Source organism: Pocillopora damicornis, chromosome 1, assembly GCF_964200805.1.
Source record: "Pocillopora damicornis chromosome 1, jaPocDami1.2, whole genome shotgun sequence".
NCBI classification, from domain to species: Eukaryota; Metazoa; Cnidaria; class Anthozoa; order Scleractinia; family Pocilloporidae; genus Pocillopora; species Pocillopora damicornis.
In genome coordinates this window covers 34,131,545-34,141,661 of record NC_142670.1, presented here as the reverse complement: position 1 = coordinate 34,141,661, position 10,117 = coordinate 34,131,545, and the positions used below count along the sequence as shown (strand labels likewise).

Below are 10,117 nucleotides of genomic sequence, written 5' to 3'. Positions count from 1 at the left end.
AACTGCGTTAGACAATTTCACTTCCCTCATACAAGCTAAGAAGTAACTATCACCTTGTTCAGTAGAGGTCTAGCTAGCCTCTCCGATGGCAAAATATGAAAACATTTTTTCGAAAAACAGAAAGTCACATCTGGGCAGAATGATTTCTGATTAACTTCCTGTCTTATAAGTAAGTGAAATATTTATTTATTTTAACGGAAGTTACTTTTACCCTGTTGGTATAGGGTCTTAATGGGGTGATGCTTTACGGCTGACGGTTAAAATTTTGGCAAATTTATGGCTAACAGTTAACACTTTTTCATTGTTTCCACCAGACATATTTTTTACAGTAAACCTTTTTTCAACTAACAATAAGAATTTGCCAGTTTTTACGCCTGACGGCTAAATTGTTTGGCCGTTTTACGGCTAACGGGTACCCAATTGAGACCCTCTTGGTAGGAAGGTACGTTTGAATTAATATGCAAATTATTGTCAAGTTCAGAAAGCGAAGTTCTACTTAGTTGGAGTGGTATTTGCATTTAGAAATTTATAAAGCGTGATTATCTGTAAAAAATTGCGTTGTAATAGGCTAGTTTCGAATTGTCTGTGCGAGATAGTCTGGTAACTAATTATCAGCACTAAGCCGAGGCAGAGGGAAATATGCGCTTATTTTGAAATTAGAGCAAGATCGGAGTAACTGTAAGTCGAATATGAAGTTTTGTGTCATCCTTGTGCGCAAAAATAACTTTAACCAAGGCTGGACCTCAACTTTTTCTACTTTCCAGGCGAAGAGAGACTAAGTAAGAAATGGAGTGCCTTCGGTTGTCGCGCTGATAAGGAGTTCACGTCCATCAAGAACTTGGATGTATGCTCCAAACACTATGAGACTAAACAAATCCTGAAGACACTTTCTGGAATTAAAAGGCCGGCACGTGGCACGGTTCCAACAATATTTAATCAGCAAACAGTCCGAAGAAGTCCAAATCAACGCGAAAAAGGTCGAATGAGGGGAGAAAACAAGACGCAAGCGATAACAGCATAGACGAACTTGCCACCAAAATTTCCGCGTTTCTACTGATATTTCTCTGAAAGACCATGACTGCTTCCTTAAGGAAAACAAAGTTCAAAGTGACTGTTTCTTGTCAAACAGACATTGACCTTCAAAAAGTGGATAATATGAAAAAAGTGCTGCTAACAAAGCAATTCAAAACGAATTCAATAACAAGCCAGTATTGAAACGGAAACTTTTCATGGATGATGTACTGAAAAATGACGAATCGATGAAATTCTTCACGGCATTTCCAACTTTGGCCAGTCTAATGCCATCATGAGTTATGCCGTGGTACTTCAGGTCATCCACATGCCCGTCAATAAACAAGCGAGAACCCTCAAGACTTTTATACGACCGTACAAAGTCTTCATCGAAGCCATCTTTTCCAACCAGACAATGGTTAATATCGAGAAACTTGAGGTCTGGAATACCGGTGAAGTCATGAGTCCAAAACTTAAGCGAAAGTGGATGGGGAAGTAATTTTCCTCCTGCCAATGTTATCTTGGAATTTATCAACTCGTCGCGTTGCACTGTTTCCTTTTCAAGTTTTGGGCCTATTATTTCAGCCGCGTTCTTGCAAAGCTCAAGCAGTTCTACCCCTTGCCTACTTTTACCGTTTACGGAAATATGAATTTCCCTTTCCTTTAAAAATTTCCGTAGCTCTGGAACTTTCATATTTGTGAAGGCACCATTTGCTGCCATGTTGAGACGACTCCTATTCCCGTCAGTCTCGACTTGATGCTAAAAGCTAGTTAGCAGACTTTCTCGCACAAACAGTTCGAAACTAGGCTATTGAAGAAGTACGTTCTATAGAGATACATTATCTTTTTTCTCTTTATTCGCCACGCAACAGCTCCATTTAACAACTGCGTCAAACTGTAAGGCTAGAAAAGCAAATAAAGCCATGATTCTGTTTTTCTTTCGCTCTTTCCAATATGGTGACTTTTTAAAAAAATTGAGAGAGAGAGAAAAAAAAACTAAAGAAAATGAAAAATTAAGAGCGATGGTTTTAATTTGTGAAGTTACAAAGTCCGAGATCGTTTTAAATTCAAACACTCCCAACATATGGTCACCATGAATTTAAAGTTTATGAATTAGTGCAGCGAGCTAGAAGCTCACAAATGATAACAATTGGCTGCTGTTTATAGCGTAAAATTTGATTTTGAATTGAAATTAACATAAAAAGTTACTGATCACCACTATATCCGCAAAATACACCTACGTACAAATAATTAATGTCTATCCGCTGGATTCACCAACAAGTAAGCGGAGAAAAGACGAGTATTGCTATGAGCTCGTTGCACTACCAGTTGTTTATTTTCTTGTGCTTCTATGTTGCTGTTCAGGCTTCATACAGAGATGGCGATATCGTATTGCGAGGACTTTTCGGCGTGCGCCAGGAGCCGGGCCACTTAGGGAGCCGATGTGGAGAGATACATTTGAGAGGACTTGGTCGCATGCAGGCCATGATCTTCGCAATCGAACGAATAATTAATAACACAAGTCTTCTTTCTAACATTTCCCTTGGATATGACATAAGGGATTACAATGGAAACCTCTCAAAAGCTGTAAAACTTGTTTACAAACTTCTGACCGTTAATTCCTGTGTCAATTTAGGCTAAAATGCCCTAAGAAAGAAAGTTATCATTTCTTTAATAGGCCCAGACGAATCTAGCACAGCTCTATTCATCGGTGGATTTCTTCGGATGCTCAATGTTTCGAGCATAAGTGGATCAGCTACTAGTGCTGAACTTAGCTCCCTTACCTATAAACATTTATATCGAACAGTGCCCTCGGACGAGTTTCTTGGAAAAGTAATGGTTGACTTGGTTACACACTTCAATTGGAGTTATGTTGCTGTCGTTTATATGATTCGTATGGAGCATAAGCAGTAGTTAGCGAAAGTACATCAAAAAAGAAACTCGTTCTGTACTGCTTTAACGGAGTTAGTACGCCTCGAAAGTCAGCATCTGAGTATTCCAAACTTAGTTAGAAAGCTTAAACAGATGAACAATGTCAAAGTTGTGATCTTGCGGTAATACAACAATTAACGAACGAATTTTTTTTTGGCTGAAGTTCAGAGGCAAAACCTAACTGGACGTGTGTGGATTTTGAGCCAGGCTCATTTAATTTCCACACCGCCGGTAAAAGATACTCTCGAGAGCTCTTTAGGATTTGTACACCATGAACTCAACGACTCTGGCTTCAAGGAATATTTAAAAAATATATTGGTCAGGGAGAGAGACAATAGCAGTTTCCATGAATAGAGCTACAGTAAAAGCTAAATATGGAAGATTTTGAAGAGCAAGAAGTGCGTTCATGACCAAATCGAGCGTTGCTCTAACGACTTGATTAAAGAAATCTATAGTTCCTTTATTCCATACACTCTCGATGCCGTATATGCACTGGCCCACGCAACAGATCTATCAACTGGAAATTTTATCTCAAGCAATACAAGTAATCGGGACAAATCGCCTATAGTAAATAGTTTTGGCATGCAGAGGCTTCTTCAGAGAGTCAGGCTTGACGGACTAACCGGAAAGATCAAGTTCGATCAATTTGGTGACAGAGGCTCGGCGCACTTCTGGAAGGAGAGTGGATCATTTCAAATGAAAATAAAACAAACATAGATTTTTATAGAGACTTCTACCTCACCTTGTTGTTGGCGATTAAGAGAACATTCTACAATAGAGTTTTCATTGTCTAGGAAGGAAGATCTGGCTCAGCAGAGTTAATTTGGCGAAGAACTTTCGGAAAGTCGTTCAGAAGACCCTACGGCACATATTTCACTGTACGAGGGAAGATCACTGCACGGTCAAAGATGAATGCTTGCCCTTGGATCAGTTTTCTGGTTTTTAAAGGAAAAAAGATACGGGTATAGGACATCTGTTGCTTTAATCAGAGCTAAGGATTCCCCATATGCTGTTAATGACCCAATTAAATCCACAGTCAAATAAACACTACATAATCAATCAAGCCTAAATTTCTAAACATGATCTCTCTGAGCTGCCCTTCTCTAGAGGATGATTTTCACATAGTGTATACTTTCAGAAGCAGTTCACACAAGGATATATGAACTGAGTTCTTTATTAAATGTATGTTAAATCCTCAATGAGATGAAATATGCCAAGCCAAGCCGTAGACGCGTCGTCTTTGTCCCACATATTACCACACAATGTAGGCGACTAACCTACTTGAAGGAGTTAATATTTTTTTTCTATCTTAAGAGAGTGTCTCTGTAAGAGCGGTCCGGTCGATTTTCCTTGAGACACGGATTTCGCTTATTTCTTGTGTGTTGTAAGACATTCATGTACCTAGGAAACTCAGGGAAAAAAATACCACAGCCATGTAGACTAACTCTATCTTATCCATCGAGGTGACTTTCGTGAACATCACGTTTCAATTAAAGAAACAGGAAGACTTGAATGACACCTTATCGATTCACTTAAGTCACACACGCGAAAACCGATCAAATGCAAAGTAAAGTTTTGAAAAAGTGAGGCGTTCTTAACTGAACATAGCTAGGAAGTAGGTGCCATAGAAAAGGTAACTACAGAGAAAAACTTTGCCGCCCGATCTTTACGAAAACTTTATAACTACGTGAACTTACTTAATTTTCGGCAATCTCTAAGTTTGGCCGCCATTTTAAGGGGCTTGTCAACATGAAACGTAGCAGATATAAATCAAGCAGGAAAATCTAAAACCATCAGAAATACATACGAAAGCAATTCAAATTACATTTACTTTCAATTCAAGCGGCAAAATTTGAAATTGTTCGTTAAACTTACCATTCCTACATCCCCATGCGACCATTTCTTCCAACAATTCAAACACTACAACTAGTGTTCGAATTCCCCTCGTCGATTCCACCATAAGAAATTATCTGTACCACCCAGGCTTCGACTCCAATGTCAAGTACGAATTAAATAACATAACTGCTTCATCTTCGAGGCAATATCACGCTGGTATTTTGATTTTCGGATCGACAAGAACGGTGATCAGGAAGCGATCGCCATGTTTACCTCATAAATGTAACCGCTGACCAGCCGCTGAGTGAGGGTGAGTGGAGGGCTTATCGTCATAAGATATTCGAATACATGCTTAAAAAGCTTTAGGACTCCCAATCTAAACAGTGAAGGCATGCTCCGTGGTACAGACAACTTTTATTTTTTTTTTTCATAATATTTTCCTTTAAATTAGAAATGGTATTAATTAATAGAGTTATCAATATATTTTTAACCGGGGTACCCATATGACCTTTTTGCTTGTCATCAGTGGCATAAAATAAGATATCTTTTCTACAAGAACCTTTTATGTATGCCCCATTGCACGGAATGAACACTATACTAAGAATGTTTGTTCTAGGCTACTTTTGCTGTTCCCAAGAATATATGCGAAATGATAGAGATTTGATTCATTCAGTTGACACGATCTTTTAAGTTAAGGGCCGTGCAGGTTTTTTCTATCTAAAGTCGTGCGCGCGCAACACACCAGAATTGAAAACTCGCCGTAAAATCGCACGAACCTTAGAATGAGTGTAGGCAACTTTGACTTTCAGGACTATAACTGAGATTTGTTTATAACTATGATAATCGTCATTATTAGCGGACTGTGCTTTTTACCCATTGTTGTCATCACTATCGTTATCACGCCGGAAGAAGTATAAATCCGGCACCTTGCCTTACTTAACTACACAGAAAATTATTCTCTCCTTGCTCCCCTTGGATCCTGGAAACTGTAACTATTAAGATGATCAACAAGAAAGCCTTAATAATTACGAAAATTTTTGATTAACAGAATGTAAGAAAAAATCGGTGGGGAGAGTAATTCGCATATCTTATATCTGAACAATAGTTTTTAATAAAACAAATATCACTGAATTCAATTTACCTTAGTTGTCTCTTGTTTAAAGTGGCGTTTCTGGGGACCGTAGATTCTTCTCTGATCCTTCTTGTCTCAGCCAAGACTCACTTTAACTTTTTTCTTGTGCTTCTTACGGGATGGGACACAGAGAATTGAGGTAAGCGATTGCAAATTTCTCAGTGAAAATGAAGCCCGGTAGCATCTATCAAGAATTGAAAACCGACATGCACTGTTTACTTGTATTATTCTTAATCAAATAAGGGGTGTTTTGGTCTGCAAATTTAATCATACTGGTCAATAAGAATCACATAAACAGAGGAAAACTGACCGTAAATAATTGTGAACCGTACGCATGAATAAGTGTATTGCGTTGTCAGGTGATTTGATCTTCTACAAAAACGTTATTGATTATCAACCAAGCAACCTTGTACATATTTGCATCTGTAATTAAAAGCACTTACACCTATGTTTTTTCAATGTGATTTGTACTTAAGTACCGTTAATCAATATAGAGTTTCTTCTCTTTTCAAGCAGAAATGTCACGAGATAAAAATAGATAACAGAAAATGTTACTGAAGACTACCTGATTCAACTGGAATAATAACTCCAAACAGCTTTTGAATGCCCTGAGACATATGCAACGTAATTACATCTTTGCCTTGGATACGCTTCCTGACACCATCATGATAGGATACTGACATGTTATCCTTGCACTTCTCCAAAACTTCCTTAAAGTGTGGCGATGCCTATAGCAAATTCACATTTTTTGTTTATCCTCCTGAGCGAGGTGAAATAGGCCAGTCCTTGCCAAGATTAGCTCATTTTCACTTAAGACCTCTGTAGACAGGTGGCAGCTTATCAAATGATGTTTTACTTTATCATTGCATTCAAACAGTCGTACCAAACCACTTAAGCCATGCGATGAACCAAAGTTTTTTTTCCATCTTTGCTATTTAAAAAGCAGTCCTGAGACATAATGAACGTCTCGCTAGCGAACGACGTCTTCCGGTACTTGTAATTGTTTCTAACGCGATACAAGTTCGGGAGATCTAAAGGAACTCACTAAACTTTGTATACTCGATACGATTTCATTTTCCAGGCCAAAGGAGAAGCCTACTGTAATTCGTGAGTTGTCAGTGGTTACGCTGGTGAGGTAAAGAATGGGTTTGTGACTTTTTCACTCAATTGAAACTCGCGTCACTCTTATGAAATGGTTGAACGGAATACAGACCCCGAGCATTCTCTTATTTTTCTCAAAGATAGTGGGGTCACGCGTATCCTGTAAGCATAGAGAAGCCGCTCCACGCGAGACTCGTGTCTCGCTTCTTTGCCACTCCACGCTCTCAGAGTTGGGCAAAGACAAGACACGTTACTTCTGATGCGATACAAGAGGTTCAGTGGATATCTCGATTATCTAAACACATTTATTTACGTAGTAAAGATTTGTTCATAAATCTATGAATTGATGCCAGTCCTATTTGGAACGATATATACTTGAAAGAAAAAAAGAATACTTAGCAAAACAAAAGTTGTCTGCAACACGAAGCTTGACTTCGCATTAAGACTGAGAGCCCTAATGCTTATTATGATAATTTAAAGCATATGTTCGAATGTTCCCAAAAATCTTCTGATAATCTGCCCACACCCACCTTACACACCGCCCCTCACCACCGGACTGTACTGTTTTACAGTGGCTGGTCAGCGGTTACGTTTATGAGGTAAACATGGCGATCGCTTCCTGATCACCGTTCTTATCGATCCGAAAATCAAAATACCAGTGTGATATTGTTTCGAAGATGAAGCAGTTATGCTATTTGATTCGTACTTAACATTGGAGTCGAAGCTTGGGTGGCACAGATCATTTCTTACGGTGGAATCGACAAGGGGAATTCGAACACTAGTTGTAGTGTTTGAATTGTTGGAAGAAATGGTCGCATGGGGATGTAGGAATGATAAGTTTAACGAACAATTTCAAATTTTGCCGCTTGAATTGAAAGTAAAGTTCATTTGAATTGCTTTCGTACGTATTTCTGATGGTTTTAGATCTACCTGCTACGCTTCATGTTGAAAAGTCCCTCAAAATGGCGGCCAAACTTGGAGTTATAAAGTTTTCGTAAAGATCGGGCGGCAAAGTTTTTTTCCATAGTTAAACTTTTCTATGGCACCTACTTCCTAGCTATGTTAGTTAGATTTGTTAAGAACGCCTCACTTTTTCAAAAATTTACCTTGCATTTGATCGGTTTTCGCGTGTTTGACTTAGGTGAACCGATAAGGTGTCATTCAAGTCTTCCTGTTTACTTGATTGAAATGTGATGTTCACGAAAGTCACCTCGATGGATAAGATAGAGTTAATCTACATGGTTGTGGTATTTGTTTTTTGCTCAATTCCGTAGTTTTTTGTAAATTGTCCTCCAAAGTTGTCTTAAATTAGAGTCGTAAAAAGTGTCACGACAAGCCTTTGTTCGAGTGAAATTTAATTTCCGCAAAACTCTGAAAAATAAAGAGATCCGATCAAACGGATTGAGTCGTCACGTACGATCTTAATAAAAGTGAAATGGATATCATAAGGCGAATTCAGTTATCCTTCGGTTGTGTGATCTCGTGGTAAAAGATTTTTTTCGTAGGTGTTGGCTACAAATCCCTCTTTTTCTAACTATCCCCCAACGTAATTAAAAAAAACCTTTAAAATACAACCATATTGATAAAATAGATGGCATTTTGCAAAGAAAATAAGGTCCTCGTAATTTTAAGCGTTTGTGCATCACAGTGTGCCTTTGAAAGGTAGCACAATGCAAACATGGTACAATATAAGGCACAGTGCAATATGGACCACAGTGCCATATATCGCAATAACAGTAGAATAACCCTGAGTAGATTGGTCTAGTCGATTCTGCCGGAAAAACGATTGACTGCGTCAAGATCTGAAAGTCTCTGGTATGATGTTTATTGCATTGATTCCGAGATATTATGATAACAAGATATTTTTTTTTTGTATTTTTCGTTCCCAGCATCATCGCAGTCCTTTGTAGTGGAGTACTTCATAAGAGGGTGTGAATGGGGTTAACCGACTAGCGACAAAGGGCGTAAAAAATTACTGACTACCGACGAAATGGGGAAAAAATTACCGACTAGCGACAAATAAATTCTAACCGACAACCGACATGGTCAGACGTGATAGGGATGTTTGTATTCAGAAAGAACAGCATTTTGATGATTTCTAGCTCAGAAAATCCTTCTTCACCCAACGTAACCACATTAATTCCAAATTTAGCCGAATTATAGAATTTCTTGTCTTCAAATTACTTTAAATCCACGGGATCCTTCTTTTCGGTGAGCAGCGTGGGCTCATTTCTAGAACAGCGGCTCGTAATCGGGCTGACAAGACGCCCTGCTGTCTCATTTCAAGAACAGCGGATCACAATCGAGCCGACGAGACGCCCTGCTGTTGTCTTCTTATTGCTCGTTGTTTATTCATGCGGTCGGGTCATGACTGGGATTGCTAAAGTCATCGTGAGTTTTTTTCGAAAAGGTGAAGAAGTCGCCATCGAACGTCATCAAAGCAGGGTCCCAGTAGACAAAGAAGCTCATAGAGGAGTATCTGAACTAAAAAAAACATCTTACGGAGTTTTTAGGACTAAAGGAGCAGGCACATCAATATGGAATTGGCGGATTTTCGTTAAAGTTATTTCGCCTGGCGAAATCGCCTGCGGGCAAATGCGAAAATTTTGCAATTGTGACGGATGAGAAGAAAGGTGACGAGTCAAAAGTGAGAAGGAAACGGAAATCACTGCGTTAACGAGGTTTAAGTGAAAACAAATAATGAATTATTACAAGTATTACACTTCGTCTAGAGTTTAAAGTCTTAAAACTGGGCAAATTGCATAATAAATGTGAATAATTAACGTGTATTTTTAATTATTAACTGAGATTTACCGACAACCGACAAAGGTCAAAAATCTTAACCGACAACCGACAAAGTAATGAAATTTTAACCGACAACCGACATTTTGACCCCCCCATTCAGACCCTCTCATAAACACTACAAAGACAAACATGAAAAGTTCTATGAAGACCTACTGAGGAGCTTCGATGTTCTATAAAAATGGGAAAATAAATTCGATTGCTTCTTGTACGAGATGTTATTCATCAGAGAACTAAAACTAACTCTTAACGTACAATCCGCCTCGATCCGTGTTAAAATATTTTTGCAATGTAATCTCACAT

General features: G+C 38.6%; 1 pseudogene; it reads left to right on the top strand.

Moving 5' to 3' along the window:
* The first annotated feature begins 2,265 nt into the window (after positions 1 to 2,265).
* On the top strand, positions 2,266 to 3,660 carry LOC149053447 (metabotropic glutamate receptor 4-like; annotated as a pseudogene).
* Positions 3,661 to 10,117: the final 6,457 nt, after the last annotated feature.